The sequence below is a fragment of the Bufo bufo genome, chromosome 1 (assembly GCF_905171765.1).
Source record: "Bufo bufo chromosome 1, aBufBuf1.1, whole genome shotgun sequence".
Taxonomy (NCBI): Eukaryota; Metazoa; Chordata; class Amphibia; order Anura; family Bufonidae; genus Bufo; species Bufo bufo.
In genome coordinates, this window is record NC_053389.1 from 82,148,538 (window position 1) to 82,172,541 (window position 24,004).

The window sequence follows — 24,004 nt, forward strand, 5'->3', positions numbered from 1 at the left end:
GGGGGGCATCTATGGGGGTACTTGTTATTGGCACATGATTGGGGGGCATCTATGGGGGCACTTGTTACTGGCACATGATTGGGGGGCATCTATGGGGACACTTGTTACTGGCACATGATTGGGGGCATCTATGGGGGCACTTTCTATTGGCACATGATTGGGGGCATCTATGGGGGTACTTGTTACTGGCACATGATTGGGGGGCATCTATGGGAGCATTTGTTACTGGCACATGATTAGGGGCATCTATGGGGGCACTTGTTACTGGCACATGACTGGGGGCATCTATGGGGGCACTTGTTACTGACGCATGATAGGGGGCATCTATGGGGGGCACTTGTTACTGGCACATGATTAGGGGGCATCTATGGGGGTACTTGTTGCTGGCACATGATTGGGGGGCATCTATGGGGTACTTGTTACTGGCACATGATTGGGGGCATCTATGGGGGCACTTGTTACTGGTACATGTTTGGGGGCATCTATGGGGGCACTTGTTACTGGCACATTATTGGGGGCACTATGGGGGCATCTACTGAGGCCACAAAGAACAGGTATTTTATATTGGGGAAGGAGGGAGAGGAACACTATGGGAGTTTCTACTAAGGCCACAAAGAAGAGGTATTTTATATGGGGGGCTCTGTATAGGGGTATTTTATACTGGGGCACATTATGGTGGGTACTATGGGCAAAGGGAGAGAGGAGTACTATGGGCTTATCTATTGGGGGCACTAAGAAGGGGTATTTTATACTTGCAAATTATGGGGGACACTGAGGGCATCTACTGGGGCACTAGATATGGGGCATTTTATACTGGTACATTATGGGGGGCACTAGGAAGAAGGGGGAGAGGAGCACTATGGGGCATTTACTGGGGGCACTATATAGGGGTATTTTATACTGGCACATTATGGGGGCACTATGGGGACATTAGCTCAACTGGGGGCATTAAAAGGGGGTATATTTTTGCACTGGCACATAATAAGGAGAATTATTACTACTGGGGGGAATTATGATGGGATTTATTACTACTGGGGGTCTATGGGGAACATGATTACTAGTATGGGCACTATGGGAGCATTATTACTTCTGGGGCACAGTGCCTGAAAAATGGTGGTCTGGTCTGAAGGTCTGAAAGAAGAAGATGAGGAGAGAGAACATCTACATCAAAGAGACGTCACTGGATGTAAGAGGTATGTGGCGCTGTATTACCCTGTATGTAGGGGTGGATGGAGGGGTTAGTAGTACAGTCGTGGCCAAAAGTTTTGAGAATGACACAAATATTAGTTTTCACAAAGTTTGCTGCTAAACTGCTTTTAGATCTTTGTTTCAGTTGTTTCTGTGATGTAGTGAAATATAATTACACACACTTCATACGTTTCAAAGGCTTTTATCGACAATTACATGACATTTATGCAAAGAATCAGTATTTGCAGTGTTGGCCCATCTTTTTCAGGACCTCTGCAATTTGACTGGGCATGCTCTCAATCAACCTCTGGGCCAATTCCTGACTGATAGCAACCCATTCTTTCATAATCACTTCTTGGAGCTTGTCAGAATTAGTGGGTTTTTGTTTGTCCACCCGCCTTTTGAGGATTGACCACAAGTTCTCAATGGGATTAAGATCTGGGGAGTTTCCAGGCCATGGACCCAAAATGTCAACGTTTTGGTCCCCCAGCCACTTAGTTATCACTTTTGCCTTATGGCACGGTGCTCCATCATGCTGAAAAATGCATTGTTCTTAACCAAACTGTTGTTGGATTGTTGGAAGAAGTTGCTGTTGGAGGGTGTTTTGGTACCATTCATGGCTGTGTTTTGGACAAAATTGTGAGTGAGCCCACTCCCTTGGATGAGAAGCAACCCCACACATGAATGGTCTCAGGATGCTTTACTGTTGGCATGACACAGGACTGATGGTAGCGCTCACCTTTTCTTCTCCAGACAAGCCTTTTTCCAGATGCCCCAAACAATCGGAAAGAGGCTTCATCTGAGAATATGACTTTGCCCCAGTCCTCAGCAGTCCATTCACCATACTTTCTGCAGAAGTTCAATCTGTCCCTGATGTTTTTTTTGGAGAGAAGTGGCTTCTTTGCTGGCCTTCTTGACACCAGGCCATCTTCCAAAAGTCTTCGCCTCACTGTGCGTGCAGATGCGCTCACACCTGCCTGCTGCCATTCCTCTTTAGGAGACGATCCTGGCGCTTGCTGGACTTTCTTGGACGCCCTGAAGCCTTCTTAACAAGAATTGAACCTCTTTCCTTGAAGTTCTTGATGATCCTATAAATTGTTGATTGAGGTGCAATCTTAGTAGGCAGAATATCCTTGCCTGTGAAGCCATTTTTATGCAACGCAATGATGGCTGCACACGTTTCTTTGCAGGTCACCATGGTTAACAATGGAAGAACAATGATTTCAAGCATCACCCCCCTTTTAACATGTCAAGTCTGCCATTTTAACCCAATTAGCCTGACATAATGATCTCCAGCCTTGTGCTCCTCAACATTCTCACCTGAGTTAACAAGACGATAACTGAAATGATCTCAGCAGGTCATTTAATGACAGCAATGAAATGCAGTGGAAAGTTTTTTTTGGGATTAAGTTAATTTTCATGGCAAAGAAGGACTATGCAATTCATCTGATCACTCTTCATAACATTCTGGAGTATATGCAAATTGCTATTATAAAAACTTAAGCAGCAACTTTTCCAATTTCCAATATTTATGTAATTCTCAAAACTTTTGGCCACAACTGTACAGAACTATCTGCACATTGTAAAAAAAAAAAAGTAATCTGCAAAATATCATATATTTGGGTCAGAAGTTGTGATTTTTTTAATTTTTAGAATAATGATACAGCCATTTTATTTGATACTTTTGTGCTGATTTTTTTTTTCTCTCTATATTGAGGGACACTATAGTCACCAGAACCACAACAGCTAAACGTAGTAGTTCTGGTGTCTATAGCAGGTGGAGGGCGTGATTGCATGCTAGGGTGTGGGAAGGCGGGATCCAGGGCGCCCAAGTAAATTCTTGCTCAGGGTCCAATCAATATTAAAGACAGCCCTGAGTACAGCGGCGATCTGTCAGTTTTGCCAAACTGAAAGTACTGCTTCACTACGGGCTCCTCGGCAGTCGGCAGCCAAATTAATCTTCCCCCGCCCACCTCAGCTGCTATTGGCTTGGAGGGAGAGGGCAGCATTGCCATTGGCTGCCGGTGTATTTCAGCCTAACAGGGCCTGCAGAGGCAGAAAAGAATGCGGCTTGGGGATTTAACATCAGGAAACATTGTTGCGTGCCCCTCCCCCTGCCACCACGCCTAGAGGAAGAAGGCACGAGGACAGAGCACATCAGAACTGTAAGTACCTTTTCTATCTGCGATGCACCCCTGACCAGCGCCCCCTGCGTTACATGCACCCCTGACTAGCGCCCCCTGTGTTACATGCACCCCTGACCAGAACCCCCTGCATTACATGCACCCCTGACCAGCGCCCCCTGCGTTACATGCACCCCTGACCAGCGCCCCCTGCGTTACATGCACCCCTGACTAGCGCCCCCTGTGTTACATGCACCTATGACCAGCGCCCCCTGCATTACATGCACCCTTGACTAGCGCACCTTGCGTTACAAGCACCCCTGACCAGCGCACCCTGCGTTACATGCACCCTTGACTAGCGCACCTTGCGTTGCAAGCACCCCTGACCGCCGCACTCTGTGTTACAAGCACCCCTGACCAGCGCACCCTGCGTTACATGCACCCTTGACTAGCGCACCTTGCGTTACAAGCACCCCTGACCGCCGCACTCTGTGTTACAAGCACCACTGACCAGCGCACCTTGCGTTACAAGTACCCCTGACCAGTGCACCCTGCGTTACATGCACCCTTGACTAGCGCACCTTGCATTACAAGAACCCCTGACCGCCACACTCTGTGTTACAATCACCCCTGACCAGCGCCTCCTGCGTTACAAGCACCCCTGACCAGCGCCTCCTGCGTTACACACGCCCCTGACTGCCGCACTCTGTGTTACAAGCAGAATAAGTAATATTAGTTGCACACACCAACAACACCCACAGGGCTATTTCACAAAAGGGTGAAGAGTTTGGAGAAGTCAGGAGAAGTGAACACAATATAGGACAACATAGCTGAAAAAATTCTCCAATTCAGCTCACTTTCCTATTCAGTTATGTTGTCCTAGATTGTTCCCTTCTCCAAACTCTTCAGCCTTTTGCAAATAAGCCTGTGAGCGTCTGTTCATTGGTCTTCTTTAGTGACATGTTTAACATATGGGATTATTTACACAGCCCTGAAACTGCTTTAAACTATAAAGAAAAGTTTTCGAGAGTGTTTCTCTCTTTCTCAGGTCTGAAGCAATACCGAGGAAGAAAGGAAAACTCTCAAAAGCTTGTTTTTTAAGTATAAGGTTAGTACAATAAAAAGGTATCCCTGCATACCACAATACTCTCGCATTTTGTAATCTTATTTATACAAACCGGATTCCAAAAAAGTTGGGACACTAAACAAATTGTGAATAAAAACTGAATGCAATGATGTGGAGATGGCAAATGTCAATATTTTATTTGTAATAGAACGTAGATGACGGATCAAACGTTTAATCCGAGTAAATGTATCATTTTAAAGGAAAAATACGTTGATTCCAATTTTCACGGTGTCAACAAATCCCAAAAAAGTTGGGACAAGTAGCAATAAGAGGCTGGAAAAAGTAAATTTGAGCATAACACTAATTAGGTCAATTGGCAACATGATTGGGTATAAAAAGAGCTTCTCAGAGTGGCAGTGTCTCTCAGAAGTCAAGATAGGTAGAGGATCACCAATTCCCACAATGTTGCGCAGAAGGCGTGGAGCTATATCAGAAAGGTGTTACCCAGCGAAAAATTGCAAAGACTTTGCATTTATCATCATCAACTGTGCATAACATCATCCGAAGATTCAGAGAATCTGGAACAATCTCTGTGCGTAAGGGTCAAGGCCGTAAAACCATACTGGATGCCCGTGATCTCCGGGCCCTTAAACGACACTGCACCACAAACAGGAATGCTACTGTAAAGGAAATTACAGAATGGGCTCAGGAATACTTCCAGAAACCATTGTCAGTGAACACAATACACCGTGCCATCCGCCGTTGCCAGCTGAAACTCTACAGTGCAAAGAAGAAGCCATTTCTAAGCAAGATCCACAAGCTCAGGCGTTTTCACTGGGCCAGGGATCATTTAAAATGGAGTGTGGCAAAATAGAAGACTGTTCTGTGGTCAGACGAGTCACGATTCGAAGTTCTTTTTGGAAATCTGGGACGCCATGTCATCCGGACCAAAGAGGACAAGGACAACCTAAGTTGTTATCAACGCTCAGTTCAGAAGCCTGCATCTCTGATGGTATGGGGTTGCATGAGTGCGTGTGGCATGGGCAGCTTGCATGTCTGGAAAGGCACCATCAATGCAGAAAAATATATTCAGGTTCTAGAACAACATATGCTCCCATCCAGACGTCATCTCTTTCAGGGAAGACCCTGCATTTTTCAACAAGATAATGCCAGACCACATTCTGCATCAATCACAAGATCATGGCTGCGTAGGAGAAAGATCCGGGTACTGAAATGGCCAGTCTGCAGTCCATATCTTTCACCTATAGAGAACATTTGGCGCATCATAAAGAGGAAGGTGCAACAAAGAAGGCCCAAGACGATTGAACAGTTAGAGGCCTGTATTAGACAAGAATGGGAGAGCATTCCTATTTCTAAACTTGAGAAACTGGTCTCCTCGGTCCCTAGACGTCTGTTGAGTGTTGTAAGAAGAAGGGGAGATGCCACACAGTGGTGACAATGGCCTTGTCCCAACTTTTTGGGGATTTGTTGACACCATGAAATTCTGATTCAACATATTTTTCCCTTAAAATGGTACATTTTTTCAGTTTCAACTTTTGTTCCGTGATTTATGTTCTATTCTGAATAAAATATTAGAAGTTGGCACCTCCACATCATTGCATTCAGTTTTTATTCACGATTTGTATAGTGTCCCAACTTTTTTGGAATCCGGTTTGTATATACTTATCTAGTTTTTTTCAGTAGTATGATTAAGTGGTGAAAATGATTAGTGCCCCCCATTTTTGACTGTGGTATCTTATGTGTCGTCGTCCCCCCTCCCCCCTATATATTGTTCTTAGAGTCGCCACCGGCTTGGAAGAAAATTAGGCAGGGTGCTGAATCTCCTTAAAGAGACCAGTCCTGTATGGAGACTTACCGGAAGTAAAACTTATTGGCACTTGACTTGCTTGAGAAGAAGTGAGGCATTGCAGAAAGGGGGTGCAGCTTCACAAGTAAGGGCATTGCCTTAGATTTCCCATTTTGTTCCAAAAATTGCACCAGAATTCTTAGATAAAATTCTGTCTCAGAGTAAGCCAGCCAATAATTGGCATAATGTCTAATGTCTAGCTTGCGCCACATTTATCATCCAGCCTGAGCCCCTGTGATAAATCTGGTGCAGGTCTAGACAGTTTGTCTAACTTTACGTCAAAAATTCTAAAAAAAATGGCAGAATAATGCCTTAAAACAGTGCTATAAAAACGTAAACAACATTCCGCATTGCTGTCAGTTTTTGGACAATTTTTTTTTTTTTAACCCAATTTTTTTTCGCAGACGAAACGTATTCAACTTGTGCACAAATCCATCAGTTTTTCCCTGAAGAGATCCTGACTCATTCTGTATCACTTGTGTGAAAGAGGCCTTAGATTTCCGCTATACTGGACATAGAACATAGGGTCCTTAGAGCCCAGGCACATGGCATAGCCACCATGCAGCAGTCCACACAAGCTCTGATGTGCCACACACAACTACAGCTCTTGGGAGGCTGTTTTCAAGGGGCTTTGCCAACTCTTCTGGGAGTTTTAGAGATCTCTTCTTTTTTAGGAGCCTCCTAGATGTTCTGGGAGAGATGACAAATATACAGTATGTGAAGAGGAGGAGGGAACAAAAATTTCCACAAAAAAAAAGAGTGTTAATCAAAGAGCTATTTGGATGGAAGTCCAAAAAGATCTTAGAGTAACCACAGGGCGCCAAAAGGAAGGAGAGGCAATCACCATAAAAGAGGGCAGTAGGAGGCTGCCGGTTGTGGCTGTATATGTAGAGAGTACTGCTACATACGCAAATACTGTAAAAGGAAAGGAAAAGACGAAACAACAGCCACAAGAAGAGGCGCCAAACCCACTATTGGTCACTGTGATCGTTATATGAAATGAGAATTGGGAAGAGGAGTAAGAGCATGTGCATGAGTATAATCATAAAATATATTTCCACCTAAAGTAAAAAAGGATGATTTACAGGATAAAATCAATGTAATAAACATGTTATAACAATTGGGATTGAGAACAGATCACTCACTTCACCAGGGAGGTGGTCTGTGGGATAAGCTCAAGACACCCACAAACTCAGCCTCCCTCGCCTGGATCGCTTGTAGTATCTTAGAAAGAGCGGCAGTCCCACAGGTGGCACTTCTGGTAAAATCCTTTACTGGTATCGCAGGTCAGCTCAACGCGTTTCAGGGGTGTTACCTCATACCCCCTTCATCAGGAGCAATCACAATTAGTGTATAAAACAATAAAATCATGAAATCTATATCTATCTATCCTATCTTTCTATAATCAGTTGTAGAAGTGGATTTAATATCAGTCTACATTCTCCATTACTGCACCTCTCCTTCTACACAGCACAGTTGTGCATGGTGCTTGTCAGTGTGTGCATGTTACTCTGTGTCATACAGCTGAACGTTCAGCCATTAACAAAGGTTTTAATTGCCTTAATTCCCTTTATTCCGTTCCTGTCCACCCATAATTCAGGGGCCCTATAGCAGGAGCAGAAACAAGGACCAAAGCCAGGGGAAGGAGATTCAGCCTAGGAAGTGTGCAATGTAGAGGGAAAGCATACCCACCTTGAAATCACAACCCCTGAGTATCAGCAGCACGGCTGCCCTAGCACTACATCACCAGAAGCAGGGCACATACCCTGGGGGCATGCTCAGACTGACCCACAGGGGAACAGGGGAATCCCCCAGTACGCCCCTGAGCAAGTTGGCCCCCAGTCCCCCACCCCCTGCACAAGTGGCACATGGCACTGACTGCATTGCATACAGATAGTCAGTGTACAGCATCTCACCCAGCCTCTGTTATTATACAGGTGAAACTCGAAAAATTAGAATATCGTTCAAAAGTCCATTTATTTCAGTAATGCAAATTAAACGGAATTGCATTAATGCAGCTTAAAATTTTAATTTTGTGAAAAGGTTCAATATTCTAGGCTCAAAGTGTCACACTGTAGTCAATTAATCCATATCTCCTGAGCAAAGGGTACCTCAAAATTGTGACTTTGGGGTTTTATAAGCTGTAAGCCATAATCATCCAAATTATAACAAATAAAGGCTTGAAATATCTCCCTTTGCATGTAATGAGTCTATCTCATATGTTAGTTTCACCTTTTAAATTGCATTACTGAAATAAATTAACTTTGCACGATATTCAAATTTTTCGAGTTTCACCTGTACATTAATTAACAATCTACCCAATTTACTCTTATAGATGCATCAGGAGGTTGAGTATCCTCTATCCCAATGAACCCACCTTCTCAAAGTCACTGCAGGGACCTCCATAAAGAGATCTCATAGGGCCCCATAGCAAAACGAAGAATGAGCCCCTCAGCCTCACCCAGTATCCACCTATCCCTCCTAGGCAATGCAGAATGCAAAGCGCAATGCCCCTGATTTTATTTTATTAAGCGGAAGAAATTATAATAAAATATTTTAATAAAAAAGTCACACTTGGCCTCACCCACTTAATCTGCCTTTTATGTCAGGAAAAAGGGAACAGGTTCTTCATAAATGTGGCACTCATTCTGAGCAATGTATTCACACTAGACAACTGGCATAAAAACATTGATAAATCTCCTGCTTTCCATCTATTACAAAAATGGTTGCCTGCAGACACCACTAGGGGGAGCTCGGTGCATAGAAATGTGTGTAGTTACAACTTACTAAAAGCTGTAATAATTTGTTTGGACTGAGCTCCCCTCTTGGTGACTGCATGAAAATGCAGTCCTTTTACATCTTATAGAGAAAGAAGGAGTTCAGTGCTGCCCGCAATCATTTTGTAGAGCCTTCTTGCTACCTGCCACTGAGCAGATATTATGTGCATATAGCTTTACTGTTGTACCCAGAACAAAACTTACTAGTGGGCCCAAAACACCCCATTCCAACACTGCCTGGGGGTTCAGACCAGTGAAAGTCATGTTGTAGCTGGCTGCTGTAGCACTCACACCGAATGCTGCACTCATCTCCCAGCTGGTGATAAGCAGAAAAGTAAGTCACAGACTAAGCTCAGACTGAGAAGGTCACAAACCAGGCCCAGCGACAATGAGGCCGCAGACAAGGCTAAAAGCAAGTCCCTGTCTAATACCCATGGAGCAGAAGTGATGGTTGCAGCATGGTGAGATAGCTGCAGCAAGTTGGAATGGCTAGGAGATGGCTGTCGAGTAATCGGCTTCAGTGACCAAAGTGCTAGATGAGAGTTGGGTCCCATGAAAGATAACCAGTAAGAGTTAATGTGGCTGAGTCAAAGAGGAGCTAATACTATGGTCTGTTCATCAACCCCTTAGGAACATTGGAGCAGTGGGAGACCTATTGCTCTGGGCAAGTATTACAGCTCCATATGAGCTGAGACCTTGAGCTGGACAAATGGTAGCCTGAAGGCCTACAGGACACCTGGTAGCCTGCAGCAAGCTTGAATGGCGAGACGATGGATGTCGAGTAATTGGCTTCAGTGACCAAAGTGCTAGATAAGAGTTGGATCCCATAAAAGATAACCAGGAAGGGTTAATGTGACAGTGTCAAAGAGGAGCTAACACTCTGGTCCATGCATCAACCCCTTAGGAACATCAGAGCAGTGGGAGACGTATTGCTCTGGGCAAGTATTACAGCTGCATATGAGCTGAGACCTTGAGCTGGACACCTGGTAGCCTGAAGGCCTAACATTGTTCCAGGAGAAGGGAGATCCCCATAGGATTGCTTATGGACTGAACAGAATTAAAAGCATACTGTAACTTTAAGGGACTGTAAATATCGGTGATGATGCAATGTTAGAAGTGATTATATGTATATACAGTACAGACCAAAAGTTTGGACACACCTTCTCATTCAAAGAGTTTTCTTTATTTTCATGACTATGAAAATTGTAGATTCACACTGAAGGCATCAAAACTATGCATTAACACATGTGGAATTATATACATAACAAACAAGTGTGAAACAACTGAAAATATGTCATATTCTAGGTTCTTCAAAGTAGCCACCTTTTGCTTTGATTACTGCTTTGTACACTCTTGGCATTCTCTTGATGAGCTTCAAGAGGTAGTCCCCTGAAATGGTTTTCACTTCACAGGTGTGCCCTGTCAGGTTTAATAAGTGGGATGTCTTGCCTTATAAATGGGGTTGGGACCATCAGTTGCGTTGAGGAGAAGTCAGGTGAATACACAGCTGATAGTCCTACTGAATAGACTGTTAGAATTTGTATTATGGCAAGAAAAAAGCAGCTAAGTAAAGAAAAACGAGTGGCCATCATTACTTTAAGGAATGAAGGTCAGTCAGTCAGCCGAAAAAATTGGGAAAACTTTGAAAGTAAGGGCTATTTGACCATGAAGGAGAGTGATGGGGTGCTGCGCCAGATGACCTGGCCTCCACAGTCACCGGACCTGAACCCAATCGAGATGGTTTGGGGTGAGCTGGACCGCAGAGTGAAGGCAAAAGAGCCAACAAGTGCTAAGCATCTCTGGGAACTCCTTCAAGACTGTTGGAAGACCATTTCAGGGGACTACCTCTTGAAGCTCATCAAGAGAATGCCAAGAGTGTGCAAAGCAGTAATGAAAGCAAAAGGTGGCTACTTTGAAGAACCTAGAATATGACATATTTTCAGTTGTTTCACACATGTTTGTTATGTATATAATTCCACATGTGTTAATTCATTGTTTTTATGCCTTCATAGTCATGAAAATAAAGAAAACTCTTTGAATGAGAAGGTGTGTCCAAACTTTTGGTCTGTACTGTACCTGTACTGCGAAAAGAATTTACAAGCCTCCGTCTGCCTTAGGGCTCGTTCACACGACTGTTGCCCCTCCGTGCCCGTGCTGTGGACCGCAAATCACTTGAATGGGTCCGCGATCCGTCCGTTTCCGCAAAAAGATAGAGCAAGCTCTATTTTTTTTGCGGTGCGGAGGCACGGAACGGGAACCCCAGGAAGCACTCCGTAGTGCTTCCGTGGGGTTCCGTTCCGTGCTTCCGTTCCGCACTGCATCTCTGGATTCAACTAATGGGTCCGCATCCGTGATGCGGAATGAACACGGCCGTTGCCCCGTGTATTGCGGACCCGCCGTATGCGGGCCACAATACGCCAGCAACGGTCATGTGAACGAGCCCTTATTCTCATGTTTAGGGTAGTCCTTCCTACACCAGTGGGCAGGCAGAGTGTTGGGTCTTGTGCACTGAGGTGCTTCTCTGTTCAGCAGTGTCTGAGGAGATCTCTGTGTCAATGAATGAAAGGCCACAACCTTAGGGCTCCTTAGATATGACGTAATACATTGTGTAAAAAGTGCAAACTTCTTCTGCTGAGAACAATAATGAGCTGTGCCACCTGATCATCACCATCATCAATATCTGGATGATATAAAATTAATAATAATAATAATTAGAGATGAGCAAAGGTATCAAAAATTCTATTTGGCTGTTTAGTCACGAATCGCATTCCATTGTATGTAGCGGGCACAATGACGGGGAACGGCGATCGCGTTTCCCCCCCGTCATTGAACCCCTCAGATGCCACGTTCAATGCCGATGGTAGCATCTGACAGTCACATTGAGGCCTTTCAAGGGTTAAAAACAAAAAAAATACATACTCACCTCATCCATTTGGTCACGGAGAGGCCCTCGCAGACATCTTGATTGAAGAAAACACGCCAAATCTCACGTGCGCTGACGTGATGAAGTCATGTGTTAGTGCACACGAGATTTGGCGCATTTTCTTCAATCAAGATGGGCATGATGGGCTCTCCGTGAGCAAATGAAGGTGAGTATGTATTTTATTTTGTATTTTGTTCCATTTCAGGAAAAATTGATTCAACACCACGAAGCACGAGGAAATTCGGCTTTGTGACGAATCAAATTTTTCCTGAAATTCGGATTGAAGTCCACTTTGTTAACTTTGATTCGCTCAACACTAGTAGTAATAATAATAAAATACTACTACTACTGCTTATAATAACAATGGTAGTAATAATAATAATAATTATTATTATTATTATTATTACTGTCATTTTATAAAAGTATTAGTAGTAGTAAATAATTTTTAGTAAAAACCCAACGATAGTATTAAACAGAGAGGTTCTGAACACACAGAGAAATAAACGGACACATCTTTGTCCTAGTCTTCGGCAGGCCGCTCTCTACTGTAAGCTTCCAGCAGAAAGTTCTGCACTTGTCAGCTGTGACCGGCTTCCATCTACCTATTGTTCTAGCTGAAGTGCTTTTCATTTCTTCTGGTTCATCCTAGCAACAAAAGCTATTGTGAGTTACAGAGGGAAAAGTTGTAACTTAATGGATTAGCCGGATAAAAGACAGCCTGTGTGGGATTGTACCGAAAATCAGAATTACCCAGAAATTCAATTGGCATGATTAAACGTCCACCTGGCAGCCCAAGAGTTAAATGCGCCCTCCTCTCCTGAGAGGGACAATTATACAGATATGTCTGATATCACTGCACAGCTCGGCACGTTCATTTCCAGACTGATACACAGTGACTGGATATAATTATAGGTGCCCGCATTGCGCTTGTGATAACCAACCATTTGGGCAGTCCCATTGGGAAATCATTGCCTCCACAAACTCATTTCCAGCACATCCATATTCTCTCGTCTGGCTGAGCTCTTGTCCATCTGTTTCAATGGCCCCGTGCCCACTCAGCAAGTCATTCACATCATTGCCCTAGGGCAACAATGCCACTTAACAATGGCTGTAGATAGCCAGCCTCATTTGCACTGCTAATGCCATGCCGTTTCCAAGAGGCAGGGCAACCCGTGCCAAAACAGGCAGCTGGCACTGTGTGTTCTTTTCCTATGGAAACAACCATTCAAGAGCCATAAACCTGCTCCCTATTTGTCGTCTGATTTCTTAATGAGCATTTTACTCATGAAAAAGTACCTTACCAAGATGGATGGTTCCCCACTGTGACTATAATAGCTATTCCAGTAAATATTTTTTAAGGGAAAGCTTGCAGTCTTGCGACGGGGTGACTGGGTGCCTCCGTGAAATGGCTTTTGGCACCAGTATCCATGCTGCAAATTGTATCTGAACTAAAGGAACATAAAGACACAGCTTTAAGGGGCCAGACTCTTGTACGATCACAATGTAACATGCTAGACAGATCAACAATAAACCAGTCTATTCACCATGTTACACTTTATATTTTTATTGTGACCTTTTATACTTTATATATGTTATTTTATGTATTGTATACATTTATTGTTTAACCCTTTCTGTACCAGGCCACTTTTCACCTTAAATCCCAGGCCGATATTTAGCAAATCTGACATGTGTCACTTTATGTTGTAATAACTTTGGAACGCTTTTACTTATCCAGGCCATTCTGAGATTGTTTTCTCGTGACACATTGTACTTCATTGCTGTAGAGGTAGAGCACCGCACACACCGTAATTGCCAGTGCCAGCAAGGACTTGTCAGATATTGTACTTCATGACAGTGGTAAATTTTAGAAACTACACCCCTCAAATTATTCAAAACTGATATTACAAATTTTGTTAGCCCTTGAGGTGTTCCACAAGAATTAAAGGAAAATGGAGGTGAAATTTGAAAATTTCACTTTTTTGGTCGATTTTTTATGTTAATCAATTTTTTCTTGCAACACAGCAAGGGTTAACAGCAAAATAAACCTCTATATACATTACTCTGATTCTGCAGTTTACAGAAATATTCCATATGTGGTGGTAAACTGCTGTATGGGCACGTGGCAGTGGTCAGAAAGAAAATGAGAGCCATATGGATTTTGGAGGCAGATTTCGCTAGAATGGTTTTTAGGCACCATTTTGTATTTTAAGAGACCCTGACGTACCACTAGAGTGGAAACCCTCAAAAAGTGACCCCATTTTGGAAACTTTTTGTGAGGCAAGGTGAAAAAAAATGGTTGATTCGGCATAGTTTTACAGCAGGGGGAATATAATCTGATATTTTTATATATCAGGTTGTTACGGACGCGACGTTACCCCATATGTCTATCATTGTTAAGTTTTACACAGTGAAATCATTTGTGAACAGAATAAAATCTTGTTTTTGTGTTGCCATTTTCTGAGAGCCCTATTTTTTTATTTTTTTGGGCCATTGTCTTTTTGCGGAATGAGATGACAGCTTGATTGGTGCCATTTTGGGGTATATAAGCCTTTTTGATCACTTGGTATTACACTTTTTGTGAGGCAAGGTGACCAGAAAATTGCTTTTTTGACACGGTTTTTTAATTTGTTTACGGAGTTCACCTGACAAGGGTGGCTCATGTAATATTTTTATAGAGCCAGTCGATACGGACGCGACGATACCTAATATGTCAACTTTTCTTTTTTTTCCTATTTAAAAAAATAATAATTTTGACTTTATTTGGGGAAAAGGACGCTTTTTTTTTTTTTTTTACTTGAAACTTAATTTTTTTGTAAAAATGTTTTTAACTTCTTTTTTCACTTTCTTTTTTTGTCCCACTCTGGGACTTCAACTTTTGGTGGTCTGATCCCCTTTACAATGCATTACAATACTCACTGTAATACACTTACACCTTCCTGCCTGTCAGATCCCAGGTGCTGGATCTCACAGGCTCTCATGGAAGGCAGCCACGATACCTAAAATAGGCATTGGGCTGCCTTCCATTCCATCGGGTCCCCGTCACAGCAGCGAGGGGACCCGATTGACACCCCTCACCAGACAGGATACCGCACGTGCTGCGGTCGGCGCTGACCGCGGCAGTGCGAGGGTTAATGCGGCGGCATCAGTGTTTTCACCGATGCCAGTGTATACAGCAGGGGTCCAGCTATCAGTGACTGCCAGATCCCTGCAGCTGATCAGGCAGGTGCAGCTCCTGCGTCAGCCCGATCAGAGCGCCGTAGCTGCACGGCCCTGGGATTTCTGTCCCAGTTTCCAGCGCAGTACATGTACGGCGCTGGTATCCTACGGGTTAAAAATGTAGCAATTCTATACTTAATGGTAGGGCAACTAAAGTAATAACTGGAATTTGTGGACTACAGTACCCAGAAAGATTATCAAAATTAGGGTTATTCAGTTTAGAAAAAGACGAGTGAGGGGAGATCTAATTACTATGTATAAATATATCAGGGGTCAGTACAGAGATCTATCCCATCATCTATTTATCCCCAGGACTGTGACGAGGGGACATCCTCTGCGTCTGGAGGAAAGAAGGTTTGTACACAAACATAGAAGAGGATTCTTTATGGTAAGAGCAGTGAGACTATGGAACTCTCTGCCTGAGGAGGAGGTGATGGTAAATTCACTAAAAGAGATCAAAAGGGGCCTGGATGTATTTCTGCAGGGTAATAATATTACAAGAAACAGGTCATTGCCATTGAGTATCATTGAAGCTCTAATGCAAGTCTATGAGAGACGGAAAGTGTAACATTGTAACTGTTTGTGCTGAGTTTCTCCACTCCACCCCTCCCACTAGAAGGTTCTAGTTCAGCTATAAACTGTATATAAGGAGAACAGTTAGGCAATAATGCTTTGTAGAGGAGATTATGACAAAATATTGAGTGACCAGAAGAAGACGCTGAGACAGAGATACTCTGCCACAGACCCTGGATCACCAGCCTTGGACCAGGGTACCAGCCTTCTAAGAGAGAGGCACAGCTAGCTCAGGCCTTTCCTCGGCATCAAACCCTTCTTCTGCCAGGGAGGAGACTGGAGAAGCCAGCCCTATGCCTCGCCTGTATTGTTTTGCACCTGAAGTCACCCAGTAAAGAAGCACACTGGTTACTGCAGACCCTGACTCTCTGGACTTATTTCCTATTGGGATTCACCATGCCTTACCATCCTTTCTGGAGAGGCAGCAAGATTTGGTGACACCTCGGCAGTGTCCGTGGTACCCAACGGTGGTGTTGGGGCCACCCCAAACTGGCCACTGCATTAGCGACACATGCTGCTTTCCTCAATTTGAATAACCTTATGTCTTGTCCCTATTGGAGTTGCAATTTCAATGTTGAGGATGCATTAGCATTTATTCTGTGTTATGCTCTTAAAGCGCATCTGTCAGCAGATTTGTGCTTATGAAACTGGCTGACCTGTGGCATGACCACTGTGCAGATGAAGGCATCTGTGTTGGTCTCATCTTTATGTGTGCCGCACTGATGTTTTAATACGTGCAAATGAGACTCTAGGAGCAATGGGGGTTTTGCCATTGCACCTAGAGATTCGCTTTCTCTGCAACTGCCATGTCCTTGGCACCTTTATTGACAGGGCCAGGCAGGCGTGATCATGTTTACACTGACTTGCCCTGTCAATCAAAGTACAGAGGGTGCAGTAGTTTGCAGAGAGCGCTGAGCCTCTAGGTGTAATAGCAATGCCCCCATTGCTCCTAGAAGCTCATTTACATATATTAAATCATTGTTTCTCAGCAATGCGGGCACATATGAACATGGGACCAACATAGATGCTTTCAGCTGCCAAGTGCACATGTAACAGGTCAGCCAGTTTCATAGGTACAAATCTGCTGACAGATGCCCTTTAAGAAATTAGAATTATTTGCTTTGCCAAGTGCATTTGTCACATGCTCAATGTCAAACAATGACGTTAAAAGCTTTTTTCCCCGCTATGTATCTCCCTATTTGTGCAACAACATAAAAAAAAGACACAACACGTACACGTCATTTGCACCTACATCTTATTCCTAATATCTACCAGACCATTTTCCATTATACACTATTGAGTGTTCGAACCGTCTGTGGAAAGTAACTTCTCTTGAACCCTTCTGTATTTGTTCTGAGGCTTGTGATATTTCTTACCTGACCTCACACTCAGAAGAAGTAATTGATGATGAGGCATTGAGGGGTATGATGTATTGTACAATAGGTCTATTAACTCAAAGACCTATTGAGAATAATAATTCTACAATCCCCAAATACTGGTCACGGTGAAGCTTACAGCTGAAGCTTGTGGTTCCCTAAAAGCTCCTAGCCAAATGATCTGTTCATACATCACTGAGAGGCTTGATAGGAAACCTGATAAAACCTCCGTGCGTATGTTTGAAGGCTGAGGCGAGCGCATCTATCACCTCTTATAACAAAGAAAAATTAGAGACCCAAATAAATATGGAAATACATAGAAAGCTCACGTCTCTTTCACGTTGATGATTACTACCAGGCAATGCTGAGCAGCTAAATTAGACCGCCTGCTGTAGCATGAAGTCCTCAAGTACACTAAAACTCCAGCTCTCAGCGCGCTCAACCCCCATTATATTCTACTCAACATTAAACGAGCATCTCCATCAAAACACACTCGTGTAGCCCATGCCCTCCACATGCATCATTAAGAATAAACTTAGTTAAGGATTCTCAGACTTATTACCCTAAGGGGTCTTGAAGCTGGAATATAACAGTTCAAAGGTACAGGTAAATTAATGATATGTAATGTTGGGATGGCATAAAATGTAAATTGAATTATGAAAAGGACACTGCTAAGCCCCTGGAGACCCACCACTAATGAATTGTACACATTATCATCTACCTTGAGGACTTTGTTGCATTTTGTTCAGTATTTTAATGTTTAAAACCGAATGATTTCATCCTGCCCTCATGGGATTCATTGTGAGGAACCTGTCATACTTAGCCCCTTGTAATATTGGCTCCCACTTTCCATGTGAAAAAAATAAAAAAAACATCCTATAACATGCTTTGTTATGTTCTTCAATACCAGCTTAAAAAATGATTTTTTTAATATGCTTATAATAATTATTTTTTTATTTCTGAGAAAAACCCTTCTTGACACGGAAATGTATCAACAGAAGGTAAATCTCACATGTAATCACGTGGGAACCGTTACACGGGGCAATTATCGGGAGTGTTTGTGTGAACGTTAATTCCATGATTTAATTGCCCATGTAAACTAATCTTTCTGGAGAAGAACAGATTTGTCAGTAAGCAGGCCTTGTGCCTTTATTTAATGGGCAAATCACCTGTGAAACCCACGCTTCCAACTTAATCTCCCAAACTGAAATACCTTTCGCCAATTAGCTCTTACGTAAGTCGGAAACACAGGGGTTCACTTAAGGCTCCTTTACACCGCTCAATGGAGAAGACGATTGTCTGGATAGCCTGCTCGGCAGTGTATTGAGAGAAGCAATTGCTAATGCCATCGCCCGTACAGAATTATTGTTTGCCGGCAGCAGAGTACTATTTAGACACCACGATCAGCTGCCGGGCAAATGATGATTTAGGTGTCAGGATGAAAGATCCAATTACCCGATGAACGGGCTCAGGCAGTGTAAAGGGGCCTTTACTTTTTTCTCCTTGCACTGTGAGTGTTAGCTCATTATTACCAATAAAAGACATGAACGGTACAACTAATTGTGTGCTGTTAGATGATGTCTGTCTAGCATTGTGCCTTAGATAGCAATCAGGCCACCATTTATTAATAATCAATGCAGAAATCCAGGTAATCCCAAAGGTTTTCTCCCTTTTTTTCTTGCAACTGTATTTTATTTAGAAGAAACTGGTCGTATAAATTAGATGATCCCAGCAGAAATATGCTCATCATTTCAACTTAGATGTGAACTGTGGGTCTGGCCCAAGTTTCACACTTTAACTAATGTCCATAGTCCCTCCTTGAATTGCAAGAGCAGAACATATTCCGGGAAAGTATTTGCATGAATTAGAACAGATTTCCTACGCCAGATATCCCACTGAGAGATAGAATCAAGAGTGGAATGTTTGAATGTTCTAGAAATATTAGGTAAAGATCCTGGTGTACATTTTGATTCCGCTCTAATATGGCTCCATAGGGAGGTTGGTCATCAGTATCAGATCATAGGGCGTCCGATACATTCAGTTGCTTCAGGCAGCTGCCGCTTCCATAGTGGGTAGAAGGCTCCATACACTGTGCAGTTTCTGGCCCTGATGTAATGCAGCTCAGCTCCCATTCACTTGAATATCCTAGCATGGCCAGCCCACCAAACAAATTTAGGGGGTCATTTCCGATCAGAAATACACCTATATCAGGGGTCTTTCTGGAGCAGATTATTTGCGCCGCAATCTGCGACTTTTGTCAGGTCTAAAAAAGTGGGTGTGTGTGGGAGGGGATTGGCTGGCAGGCTCGCCCTATTTACCATTTTCAATGCTAGTTTTAGGCGGAAAAAAAATGGTCTAACTGTAGGACAGCTCGGAGGCTGGCTTACATTTTGAACTGGAGCTGGATGCGCCAAAGTTATGTAGAGGCCGGCTACTACAATAAGTGTATATATTTATAGGATATGTTATGATGGATATGTGGAGTATGGGTATATGTGTTGTCTTTTTGGGGTTTTTTTTGCGGAAAAAGGGTATTTTATTTAGAAAAATGTGCTTTGGTCCTTATGGTTTCTATTTTTTTAACAATGCATGTTTATGTCACTTTTTTAATCCCATAAATGGATTTTCATTTAACATTTTATTTTGTTATTACAATATACAGGCACATTGTGCCGCTGGTTTTACAAAAGACAGCCCTTCGAACCTGTATCCGGCTGTCTCCATGGTGATGCCAGCCCTAGTGTTCACGTCGCTGAGGCTGGCATTCATGGCTATAATGGGGTCTCCTCCTTCTACAGTGCTATGATCAGGGTTTATCACAGCACTAAGACGGTTAGCTATGGTGGAAATGCTGCTGTGTATTACAGCCACTGGTTTAGGACCATTAAAACCGACAGTGGATGGACAAGAAAGCCAGTGTAATGTAATACACATTTACAGCTTTAGACTTCACCTCATGTGGTTGGGTTCATTCCTTTAGTGACAGCCGCCGGCCAAACTACTGAGACATACTGGCCATCCATTGAAGGACTGCACCCCACAGATATATTGAGAATGGAATTGCACTCCTTTGGTCAATTGGGAAGATTGCTTGTATAGAAAATGACTCAGGCAGGACCATCATAGTACCCACCACCTATGCACAGCCTTTGGAAAAAGCCTACCTTGAGATAAAATGGAGAACTGTTCTCATTACGTGTACTGTGCCACCCATTATCCACGAAGTAAAGGGACTATATTTTGCTTTAGACAAGCCGGCCTAGTCATTTTTCTGCATATACAACCCAGTCCATCTGGTTTCCCGCCTTGGACTCCTACCACCACCAGGCAAAAGTTCCCAAATCAAGGGTTTCCCCCTAAGGGTAAAAAAGGGTATACCCCTCCAATGACTGCACGCCCGATCTTAGACAGTGCTGAAGAAGGGTTAGCCACAGTGAGGACTACAACCACCCTCCCGCCCACCACCACCACTTCCATTCTCTTCACTCCCTACTCCTCACCTGCAGGCCAGCGTGCTGCCAATGACTTCCATGTCCCATCATTCACTCTCATAGGCTACCGGCCACTAGGCCCGAAGCCTATGAGAGAGAAGACAGGTACATGCAGTCAGAAAGCTGAGAACTGACTTTATTGCAACCCGCCTGAGCTGGCATGCAAGCAACTCAGGGCGCAGGTTGGAAAGAGGTCCATGGCCTGCATCACAGACAGCAGTGGGCAGTCAGTGGAGTATTTTGTTGTTTGTTTTGCCGACACCTTGGAGAAGATAATACTGGGGCACTATGGGTTCATTATAACCATAGGGGAGCGTTATAAGTACTGGGGCACTATAAATACTCCAGGCACTACAAGTGCTGGGAGCACTACAGGGGGGCATTATAACTACTTGGGACATTACATGAGGCCATTATAGCTACTGAGGCATTATACCTAATGGAGTACTAGAGGGGGTATTATAACTAATGGGGGAACTACAGTGGGGCATCATAACTATTGGGGCACTACAGGAGGCCATTAAAATTACTAGGGGCACTATAGGGGCATTATAACTACTGGGCATTATAATGACAGGGATGGTGTAGGAGGCATAACTACTGAGGGCACTATATGGGGCATTATAACTACTGGGGTCCTTAGGGAGGTGTTTATTATTACTGGGTCACTTTATTTATTTATATTATTATTATTATTATTATTATTATTCACAATATGGAGGGCACTCCTACTAATGGAAGCACTCTTGGAGAGAAGTATTACTACTGGTGGGATTTGTGGATGGCACTGTTGTTTCTTAAAGGGGTTCTACAGTTTGTTTTAACTGATGATCTATCCTCTGGATAGATCATCAGCATCTGATCGGCGGGGGGTCCGACACCCGGACCCCTGCCGATCAGCTGTTTGAGAAGGCACATTATTGAAAGTAGTAGCAGGATAGCACTGTTGGGGCACCATAAGCAAAAGAATGATGGAAAAGTGAGGAACCTAATATTTTTGTGTAGCAAACACTGCAGTAGTGAGATGTAGCTGAAAGAAGTCACCGTGGCTGTCTGGGCCAAATGCAAAAGATCTGGAAAGAAAACATGGGGCCGGGGGTTGGATTGATAATTTGACACACATGCATTGGAGCTTGGGCCCTAAATCTTTTGAGACTCTAGCCATGCCTCTGACCACAGAAAACTAACACTTTGAACGGTGCCGGAAGCACAGCTCCATTCAAAGTGTAGTGGCCATTCCGGGTTACTGCAGCCTGGCTCCATTCAGGTTTGTAGTTCCTATGTCATCGGTTGCAGGGAACAGCTGATCAGTGGGGGTCTGACAACCACACTGCAGCTCAATTCCTGGATGAGGATAGATCATCAATATAGGGAGTCCAGAAAACACTAGCGTTAAACTAGCTTTTCTAACTTACAGATGCAAAGAGGTTAAATTTTATTCAGAGGCCTGGCCAAAAAAACTAAAACAGTTTGCTTGCTTTCTTCGGGCAGGTGTGAATAATCAGTTACATTATCCCTCCTACATCTCAGGGGAATATTTTCAACTGCAGAGTAAATAACTACGTAGAAACACTACCTTACTTTTAAAACGCAAGGCGATTATTAAATGCTGAGCCGAAATATGGGGGCTTTGGATTTTTTTTTAGATATTCCCTGGGAGATTAATTCTAGGGGCTGTTTTCTTTGCAGTTTGGCTATAAATCTTCCATAAAATCTTAACCACTTCCTTCCTACAGAGCGTGGGCAGCAGCTCTTGAGGAAGATATTGATAGCTGCCTATTAATCGCTCCATTTTTCTCGTTAATAATCCGATGGGTGTCTCTAGCATATTACTTAGCTATGACAGGGGAAGAGGTGGTCCGATGTGCCAAGATGGAACCCCCCATGCCTGTTCCTTTTAATAAAATCGAAGGTGCCTTTTCAAGAAATGCTCAGTAAACATGCTCAGGAAAGCCGGTGCCAAAACGCCTCAGACTTCCTGCAGTAAGGACATCACGGTCTATTTGAGTTCTGTGTTTGCATGACCTGAATTGATTATCCTGCCTGGTAATTTGTTGACTTGCTTAACATCCTAAATGTGTGGTGGGCGCACTTAACAAGTAGGCAAGAGCACAAGCTATTTAAAGCAGATTGCCTGCATGTATCCTTTGAGGAAGAACACCTGAACGTCATTAACAGGACGGACTCAGTAGGTCCGGATTGGCATGGATTTCATGTCATGCAAAGTTGGCACCACATCGCCTTCTGTTCTGGCAGTCGGAGAGCCTGGACTACTTCAAGATGGCAGTCATGCTTTCCCTCAGAGATTAACAGCTATAAACATATGAACACTCTCAATTTAAATACGTCTATGCTTGAAGATTATCTGCCGCCAAAATGGCTATTTAAAATTATTATGTGTGTGCACAGCTCAAGTGTATTAAACATGAGGAGGAGGTTATTGTCTTCACAGAACTCCTACTGTGAGCCTACTGGATTCCATCCATGAGCCTCATTTATCAAAGATATCATAATTGAAAAACTGTCCTGGTTATCCAAAGCAACCAACCACAGTTCAGTTAACATTTTTCTGCAGCAGTTTCAAAATTGAAAGCTGAACTGATAGGCTGCTATGGGGAACAAGGACAGTTTTTCTTTTAGACACTTTTGTTAAATGAGGGCTTCGCCTTGGCATCTTGATGACCCGTGACATACAGTAATACAGTAATATGTCCCCCTGGGACATATTAAATCTCAAGGCTCCGATAATGGCTATGGCAGCCTGGGGCCTTGTAAAGGCTCCCAGGCTTGCCAAAGTAAACTGCCTGCTAAGCTATACCTGAGGCACGCGTGACAAGCAACCACTAAAAAACTCCATAGAATGCAATAGTATTATATTGCCGTCTTGGTATAAGAAATCAGAAGTTCCCATGTACAGTACAAGTCCTGTAAGGGGACCTAAAAAGTACACTAAAGAATAAAAAAAAGAAAACAAAACACCACAAACCTATTAAAAATTCAACTTGCGCCACAAAAAATAAGCCCTCATATAGTTATATGAAAGAAAAGTACAAAATTTATGGGTCTTGGAAGGCAGGGAGGAAAAAAATGAAAACTCAAAAACAAAAATTGTCCAGGTCCTTAAAAGGTTCATCAAAATGGCTGCTCATATACAACATATATATTAAGGGTGCTGCCCTTTTTAAATGCATAATTTTATGCTAAGCAAAATTTCTCAAAAAGTGGTAGAAAAGGACAAAAAAGTATCACATTTAATAAAATACTTGACAATAACTTAAACATAGACATGTTTTTCTATAAGAGGACCTATCCCTGACATACAAACATAGAAACATAGAATGTGTCGGCAGATAAGAACATTTGGCCCATCTAGTCTGCCCAATATACTGAATACTATGATAGCC